This window comes from Eleutherodactylus coqui, chromosome 8 (genome assembly GCF_035609145.1).
Source record: "Eleutherodactylus coqui strain aEleCoq1 chromosome 8, aEleCoq1.hap1, whole genome shotgun sequence".
Lineage (NCBI taxonomy): Eukaryota > Metazoa > Chordata > Amphibia > Anura > Eleutherodactylidae > Eleutherodactylus > Eleutherodactylus coqui.
In genome coordinates this window covers 122,705,546-122,715,051 of record NC_089844.1, presented here as the reverse complement: position 1 = coordinate 122,715,051, position 9,506 = coordinate 122,705,546, and positions in this window count along the sequence as shown.

Genomic DNA, 9,506 nt, shown 5'->3' with positions numbered 1-9,506 from the left:
ATTGTGACTTGCAAGTGAAATAAAGAAGCAGGTTTTTTATTCTTCCAATGGGCCCATGCACGTTGACCTCTTCTCTTTGTAACTTTCACCTAGTAGTGCTGCTCGCAATAGCTGATCGAATGTTGAGGAAGAGCTTTGCCTTTGGGGACTGCTGACTAACAGACATCTGTAATCAGGAAGGCAAGCACTATTGATGGATGCTCAACCTGCAGAGACTCGTTATGAATTAAAACACGTCTTTTAAATTCAAGAGCCATGGGTTGATAATACAAAATCCAGTGTGACAAAAAGAGTTATTGTTGTAATAATAGTGGTGGAATTTGGATGCAAAGACTGAAGGGCTTGATTTACTAATACCAAGGCCATGTTCACACACTAGAATTCACTTTGTGCATTCCATTTGTAAAACCACAGCAGAAATCCCCGACGATTCTCCCATGGTTTTTGCTGTGGATGCGCATGCAGATTTGGCTTTATCAATGCCCAAGATCCGCATGCGTTATTCCTACATATTTCTGTGTGAAGAAGTGACAAGTTGCTGCTTGACAACGATCTGCACTGAAATGCAGTGGAATTCTACACTCAGACTTTGCCATTCGATGGGGCTCAATCCGCGTGCCGATCCGTGGCAGAAGAGCTGTGGATTTCTTTTTCTTCCACAGACGAATTCCGCCATGTGAACACAGCTTAATAAACTGTGTAAACCTAAGGCTAGACTGACTTAATGGGCCAGATTTATCACATCTGGATGGTAAAGCTGGTGTATCCTTAGGTTGTCCAGCCTAACTTTTATACCACCTAAAGTTGGTTTAGCTTCTGCTAAATTTTGACAGACTGTCACATTTAGGCCGTGACCTCTTTTTCAAGTTTGTCAGATGCAAAGAAAAATTGTACAAAATTTTCTAAAACGCATAATAAATGAGGTGCAAAGCACGTAAGACAGTCTTCTGGCACAACTTGCACCAGAAAAGTCTTGAATTATCAATGGCAAAACTGCCCTTCTGTTCCCGAGTGTGTACTGTTAAACATCAGAGACCTTGGAGCCTCTGTCGTGCTCCAAGACCTACAACACGATTTAAACAGAGCTTTGGTTAACAGAACATAGACTTCTCCCACTGTAGGCACACTTTACCATTACTCTCTTATGTGCTCTTTTATTACATATTTTTATATGGACTTTTGTAATATGAATGCTAAGATATATGTATTATAGCCTTATGAAACCTGCCCAAATTGGCATTTTTGCAGCTCAAAGCTACTACTGAGAGTGAACAGCTTCTTAAAGACACCAAGGCACTTATAGAGTAACATGAAACCCTTTTACATGTATCACACCAGTTTCTTAAGGAGACTGTGTCACCTACTTTTAGCCTTATAAGCTAAGCTTATGGGCTATAAGTAGGTGACCTGCTGAGTCTGGGGATGTAAGTGGTATACTTACCTTTCCCATTGTTCCCCCGGTGTCAGCGCTGGAAGCAGCCATTCAATACATTGAGCTGCGCTACGAAGTAGTCCTCCTATTATAAAATTTGAACAGGCGGACTACTTGGCAGCGCTGCTCAACGCAGTGAGCGGTGGCTTCCAGAGTCGACAATGGGAGAACGACAGGGGAGGTAAGTAGAACTCCTAACATCCCTGAACTGAGCACTTACTTTTAGCCCATAAGCTTAGCTGGTAGGGCTAGAAGTAGATGACGGATTCCCTTTAAAATGTCCTTGAATTTTTAATGTGGTTCTAAATCTGTGGTCAGTGTCTGCCTTCCATAGTATTTTGATATTTTGTATACATTCAGCCTTTTTAATGCCCTCTAATGTAAATGCTGATTTGTAGGATTGTGTGACTCGCTCGGGCCAGGATCTAGTGGTGTCTACTTGCACTCTACATGGTAGAATTCTTGTGTCGCAGACGTTTCCCTATATGATAGTTTTGTTTTTATGTTGGTCGATGCTTCTTAACCCTTTCCAATCCAATTTGTATCTTGGTTTTCCCAGGGTGCTTACTCTTTTTCTGCTGTTATACAATGGCGCTATCTGCTGGCTAATGCCAGTACTGCATGAGGTGACACATTGGATAGGCTATGACAGCAGAGAGGCTGGCAATATACAGTAAGAGAACCCCGACGGACGTCTTCCAACATCGGAGCTGTACAGCCTTAAATCATAATGTCTTCAGAGGCCAGACAGTGGATTGGAAAGGGTTAATTTAGTAGAGCAGACATATTACAGAATACGGATTACTACAGATAATCGTTATCGTTTGGGTCTGGAATCTCTATGGTGAAGTATAGTATTCTCGTTTACTGACAGGGCTCTTGAATACTTAAAATGTGTAAACTGAAAGTTGGTAGTTACTTGGTGAATATGCTATATGGATCCCAACTTAAGACCTCGTTCACTATAATAATGACTTTTCATTACGTGAAAGGGGTCATCCAGGATTAGAAAAACTTGCTTCCAAAAAAAGTGCCACACCTGTCCATGGGTTGAATCTTGTATTACAGCTTGGGATCCTTTTACACGGGACGATTGTCATGCACTTAAAGGCCCTAAATTGCCCCACAAATGTCATGGCTGGGCGTTCACACAGGAGGGATAATAGCTCACATAACGGAGGCGGAGTGCGCTGGAGATCTCCGGCCACCCGCCTCCATTCAGAGTAAATGGGCATTCTTTTGATGACTTTTCAGTTTTTACGCATGCATAAAACAAAGTGAATTCTCATTCATCTGATCGCTGGCCATGTTTACATTGAACGAATATTGTTCAGTTTTGTACAATCCAATGACTATCCAAATGTTATCATTTCGTCTAAGGGGGTGAGCTGCAGTACCTCCCTCTACTTGTGGACAGATGCAGCCATGGTTGTCAAATCCTCTACAGACACTTCAATACATTTCATTCTAATTTGTGTTTATAGTTATCCGGGTACCATCTTTCTGATGCAGAGCTTCAAACCCCTTGCATAGATCTACCGTTATGATGGCCTTCTATCTACCGGCAGCCAACATTTGGGGGACCTTTCTGCATACTGTTTGTACTATTGAATTCAATGTATAATCTGCATGCATTGAGCTCCTAAATTACCCTTCTTGCTGGCTGAAGCCTGCCAGACTCTTAGCTTTCAACTCTGTGTCTGCAGGAAAATTAGAGCACTTTATCAGAAAAATGGGAGTTCTAACCACTGGGAAAATTATATTAAGAAGTGATGGGTGTTATCCAGCTTTTCAAAATCTGATCAATGGGAGTCCGCTTTCCCGGACCTCCTCCAATCCGCACCACAGTCGCTTCAATGTTTATCTCTGCATTCTGAGTGCAAACAGGATCGTACTTGGAGGGTTTTTCATAGCTTCAATTCACATTAGTGGAACAAGGCCGCAGTACTCAAAATGGCCACTATTAAAAAAATAATAATAATTCAGCATACAGGATCTTGCTCGGAGGTAAAGATTGAAGTGTTCAGATGAGTGCATTGCACCCTTAACTCAGTTGATCAGTGGGGTTCTGGGCACGGGGCTCCCACTGATCAGATATTGGATAAGTCCACAATTTTTAAGAGCTGAATAACCACTTTAGTCGAAAAGAAAAGTGAATTTCCTAAATTCTTTGATTAAACACGCATCACCTATTCACACGAAGGATGATAAATGTGTCATTTACTGGTTGTCTGACTATTGAGACCCCCATTGAGTATGAGAACAGCCATCCCAGAGTCCCCCTAATAAATGGAGATGTGTGGTAGACATGCATGAACGCACTCCATTCACTGTCAATAGAAAGAGCCGAGCACAGATTGTGCTTGGCTATCTTCCTCAATCCCATAGAAGTGAATAGAGCAGTGGTCATGCACCACCGCACTGTTCACTAGGGGGACTTTAGGACCACCGTTCTCATGATCCCAGCAGTCAGACCCCCAACGATCCTACATTTTATCACTTATTCTTTGGATAGGTGATCAAGGGGCTTTTCGACTAAACAATAACAATGTCTAAGGCTAGAAATAACTAGTATTGCAGCACGTAATGAATGGGGAACATAATATTAATGCATGCTTTGCACCCAGTGTCCACAGTGCTTGGAGAGGGTGACCGGACTATTCACTGAAACCGCCATGAGTCCGTGTGACCTCGGGTCTACTTAACCAACATGCAGTGTTTTTTGTTTTTGCATTATATCAGTTGAGCAAATGTTGTTTTTTCTTTATTTCTAGATTTAGCACAATTTTTTAAAGAAAAGTAACAGACCAAAGAAATGTACCAAAATGTGAAACTATCTGAATGAGCGGCTTGTGAGGTTTTTCTTTTTCCTGTAGTTGAGAGCCCATTGTATCCGATTACAACTGCCGGCTCCTCACTCGTTACCTAATGATGGGCTCCATTCTGTTACGGTGTATGCAGTTTCCTCCACTTGTTTGAAGACCCTTTCCTTGTTCTGTAAGCTAACCTTCATTTGATTTGATTGAGTTTGATTCTGAAATTGGATACATTGATATGATGTGGATTGTAGTATTCTGGCCATAGATGACTTTTATATTAGTCTACATGGTGTATGCAAATACTGCAATGTTGCACTTATAAAATGAAAGTAATAAATGAATAAATGCACTATAAGAAACTATCAAATTCTTCATTTACAATAAACACACTTGGAAATCGTTAGACATTTGACCAAATCCTTTAAAGAGGATCGATCACATGTTGCAATACAACAGCACATTATCCTGCACAATGTAATACATTTCAAGTCTGACCGTTCATGTCCATTCAAGTGAATGGGGTGAACTGCAATACCAGACAGTCTATAGACAAGGGTAGCTGTGTATCTAGGAGGGGAAAAGCAGATTCTTTTTTTTTTTCTTCTGAAGACTGTATATAATTACAAACATTTACTATTTCCCATCTATTAAGCTATAGCAGCCACAGCTGGCCCTATATCTTAGAAGCATGAGTAAAGGGATTGTCCAGGGTTGGAAAAACATGGCTGCTATCTTCCAAACACAGCGCCGCCCTTGTCCGTTGGGTTGTCTGGTACTGCAGCTCAGCTCCCATTCACTTCAATGGAGCTGAATTGCAATACCACACACAACCCTATGGACAAAGGTGGCACTTTGTTTGAAAAAAAAGCAGCTATGTTTTTCTAACTGTAGACAATCCCTTTCATGGCAGTCTAAGGTAATCTGAAATTGGTGCTCTGTCCTGCCACTGTTTACGCTGCAGCTTGTCTTATTCATAGTGGAGCCTTCTGCATGGAGAGCATAGTGTAATCATTTTCTTTTATAGAATGCAAATATAACAATCTGACATCTACATTTAGTTCCTTGCATATTTTTTTAGATTAAAATAGATTGCAGAAACATCCTTATTGATGCTTGTCTTTAAAGGGGTTGTCCAGTTATAAAACTACTGCTGGCCTATCCTCTAGATAGATCAGTGCAGGTCAACTGCCTAAGATCTCCATCTATCGACTGTTCACCGGGCCGGTGTGCTCATACACCAATTTGATTTCTGCAACAAGCAGACAGTGCCGTTCCCAATGCAGTGGCCAGGCTTGGTATTACAGACAGTGTTCTCATTCATTTCAATAGAAACTTTGCTTGCAATACCAAGCCTGACCACTGCGGTGAGAATAGAGCTGTCTCCTTCCTTCAGAAATCAGCTTGGCGCATAGGCCCAGAGAACAGATGATTGGCGGGTGTCCCAGGCAATGGGGGTTCAACTCGACAACACCTCTAAGAACTGCCACATTATAACTTTGTCCTAACATTTATAGTAGTAACAACTGTATTCTCGTAGATGGAAAATCTACGATCTCCTTTTCAGAGAGGGTAAAAAAAGCAGCCCCCAAATAAATGTTGATAATTATTAGTGGTAAAATTACTCACCATTGCCCTCCATGTTAGAACGTTTCTAGTTATTGAGTCTTTATGGACATTGGAAGGGTTACGTCCCTAATTTATGTGCAACTGGCTCAAGGACAGTCCGATGTCTGTTCATCATGCTGTCAATGAAGCTGTTGTGCCAAGCACACAACCCTTATTCATATGTCCTATTAAGGTATATGGACGACATACAGCAGGGTCCCCCACTCGGGGGGCCCTTGTGTGATTCGGAATGGAGAACCACTCTGTAAGAGTGGCTGCTGTTTACGCAAACTTTGTATAACAAGACGGCTGTTAATCGGAAAGGCCGACCTGTAATAGATTTCCCCTGCAGATGGCTGGCTGTAGCTTTCCCTAGAAGAATCGGGTGTTTGGTGAGAGTCGGGGCGATCATTTGCTGATGGCACAACTCCTTTTAGGTAACCTTGTTAAACATATTGCCGAATATATGACTAATCCTCCACACTTGTAGCTTGCGCAGATTTATGTGAATGTTGCCATACAGCAGTGACTTGGGATAAGTAGAATGCATCTTTTTGGGGGCTTCTCAGGGTTTTGCAGACTTTTGGAAGGTTTATGATGGAATTCAAGATGCATATTCTAGTTTTCTTTTAAGAACATATCGTTTTGGGTTATCTATCTTTATCTTAACTAGTGTTTAAATATTAGTAATATTGTTACAGTATATTTGTGTAACTGTGGTCAATAGAAGACCTTAAATATTATTATAGATTTTACATGTATTAATTTATGGAAGCTAATCTGGCTTGCTTGTATCAAACAAAAAAGAATGGTCTTGTGAATGGGATTGTCTTTTTTTTTTTTCCCTGATAAAGAAGGTATTATTTATAATGGCATAATCATTTTACTTATAGTGAATTGTTTTAAATTGTTAACACTTGTTTTTAAGAAAAAAAAACCTTTTACACTATAGCATTTATGCAATGGTTTACAAAATTCATGGAATTATTTTTATTATCAATATGGGAATTAAAATAATTTTTGATCTTTAACGGTTGTGCGGGTTTTCTTTTACGAATACAGAGTAACATGTTCTCTTGTAGTTACTCAACATGCCAACTACACACCCAGAAGACCATCTTGGTCTTCAATAATGGGATAATCTGATATGTTAGTACGTAAATATGTGCACACATTTCATTACTCGGGAAAAGTAAAGTATGGGGTTATTACAAATTATCTTCTCGATTTGGTACTCTCATAACTCACATTTGATGACTCTGATACATACATTTGACATCAATGGAAAAAAACTAAAAAATTTTCATTTTAGCAGAACTGTAACAATAAGACTGTCCTTGTAGTCCACAGCAACCAATCAAAGTGCAGCTTTCATTTCTCGAGCTGCTGAGTTAGAATGAAAGCTGTGTAGTGATTGGTTGCTATGGACAACAAGGACAGTCCTACTGTTGGACTGTTTTGCTAAATTAGGCCCAAAAAGTTTTATTCTGCCAGCACAGAGTGTTTTATGTCCTTGAGTTTCATGTCTGTTAAAGTGCAATGTCCTTTTCATACAAAGCTTGGTGAAGATCTGGAGCAGATTCTACATACCGACGAGCGGTGACCCCCAGGGATGTGTGCGTTTCTCAGGCTTAAACCAATCCGGCTGTTTACGACTCTGGGTATTTTACGCCCGCTTAAATCCAAAAAGACAGTGTCCAATGAGTTCTGTCTTGTTATACAGTGCTGATCAGAATTGCAATCCCATGCCACCTCCGTCACAAAATTGTCAGGAGCCACAAACGTGGCCATAAAGCGGACTTGCATGCTAGTACTTCTAACCATCTGCACAATTTAGCAACGCATTCTAAAACAAAAGCTATCTTTTAAGCAGGGGGTGTCGCAAAAGATGCCACCACAGGTCTACAGTAAAACTGTCAATGTCTCATGAAATCAGTTACGTTTCCTTTGATCGTTAGGACAGCATGAACCATGAAGAAATTTGAGTGGCCAAACCATGCACAGTTGCACCCCGCCCAGGACCTCTGCCTCTGCCCACACCCTCATTCGGGCACCAACGTCCACGTCCTTGACCCTTACCCCTAGTCTTCATGTTGTATAATGTGCTGCGTCAAAATGCTACGCAAACTGCGAGGTATTTCACGTATGCTTTCAGCCAAAAATAGACAGTGTAAAATGTATACAGTCTTGTGTGTCCTCTCGATCTGCACTATATAACCCTTGGGCCTATTATGCAAATGATTTCAGCCAAAAACAACTAAAAAAATGAAAAATTTGGAGTTTTGTTAGTTCCTATATAGTCTGTCTACACCAGTAGCAGTATGCTGTATAGAACAGGTAACAGTATGCAGTACATAGCTGGGATGCTTGAGAATGCTTTGTACGCACTACTGGTCCCAGGCAGCCAAACTGATGATGCACATAATGAGAGGAGTTGTAGTCCTAGAAAGGACTGTTGGGTTCCAATAATTCCAATCCCATGCCACCTCCGTCACAAAAGTCTCAGGAGCCACAAACATGGCCATAAAGCAGACTCTGATGCTAGTACTTCTAACCATCTGCACAATTCAGCAATGCTTTCTAAAACCAAAGATTACTTTTGCGACAGCTCCTGCTTCAAACCAGCCACCACAGGTATACAGTTAACCTGTGAAAGTCCCATTATGTCAGTTATGCTTCCTTTGATTGCTCCAATCCAGTGGTAAAACGAGAGATAATACATGGCGACCAGCGCTAAACCCCAGGGATGCGTGCATTTATCAGAACCAAACCGGCTGTTTACCACTCAGGGTATTTTATGTCCGCCTAAATCCAAAAACAGACAGTGTACAATGAGTTCTGTCTTGCTATGCAGTGCTGATCAGAATTCCAATGCCCATGCCACCTCCGTCACAAAATTGTCAGGAGCCACAAACGTGGCCATGAAGCGGACTCTGATGCTAGTACTTCTAACCATCTGCACAATTCAGCAATGCGTTCTAAAACAAAAGATTTCTTTTAAGCAGGAGGTGTCACAAAAGATGCCACTACAGGTCTACAGTGAAACTGTCAATGTCTCATGAAATCAGTTACGCTTCCTTTGATCACTACCTGAGGTGATCAAGACTCCTTACAGAGTGGAAACGCGTCCGGTGTACACGTCTGACTTTTTATGTAGCACTTCATTCAATAAAGGCTTGTGGACACTATCTCTGTGAAGACAGCATTTTTCTGCATCTACGTACTCCCTCACCATCTTTTTACAGTGTTCCCTCCTCAGCCTAGACTGGGGAGTGGTGACACAGTCTGGCTGGGGAGCCATAAAACTGGCAAAGGCCTTGGAGAGTGTTCCCCTGCCTGCGCTGGACATGCTCCCTGTTCCCTGCGTCTCCCCTACTAGTTGGCCCACTGAAGTACGTCCTCTACCGCTAGCGTTGTCGGATGGGAACTTTAGCATCAGCTTTTTCACCAGGGCCTTGTGGTATTGCATCACTCTCATACTCCGTTCCTCTTCGGGAATGAGAGTGGAAAGGTTGTCCTTTATACCATGGGTCAGGAAGGGTGAACACCCAGTAATCCGTGTTGGCTAGAATGCGTCTAACGCCAGGGTCACGGGAAGGCAGCTTAACATGAAGTCAGCCATGTGTGCCCGAGTCCCAGTACGCAACACA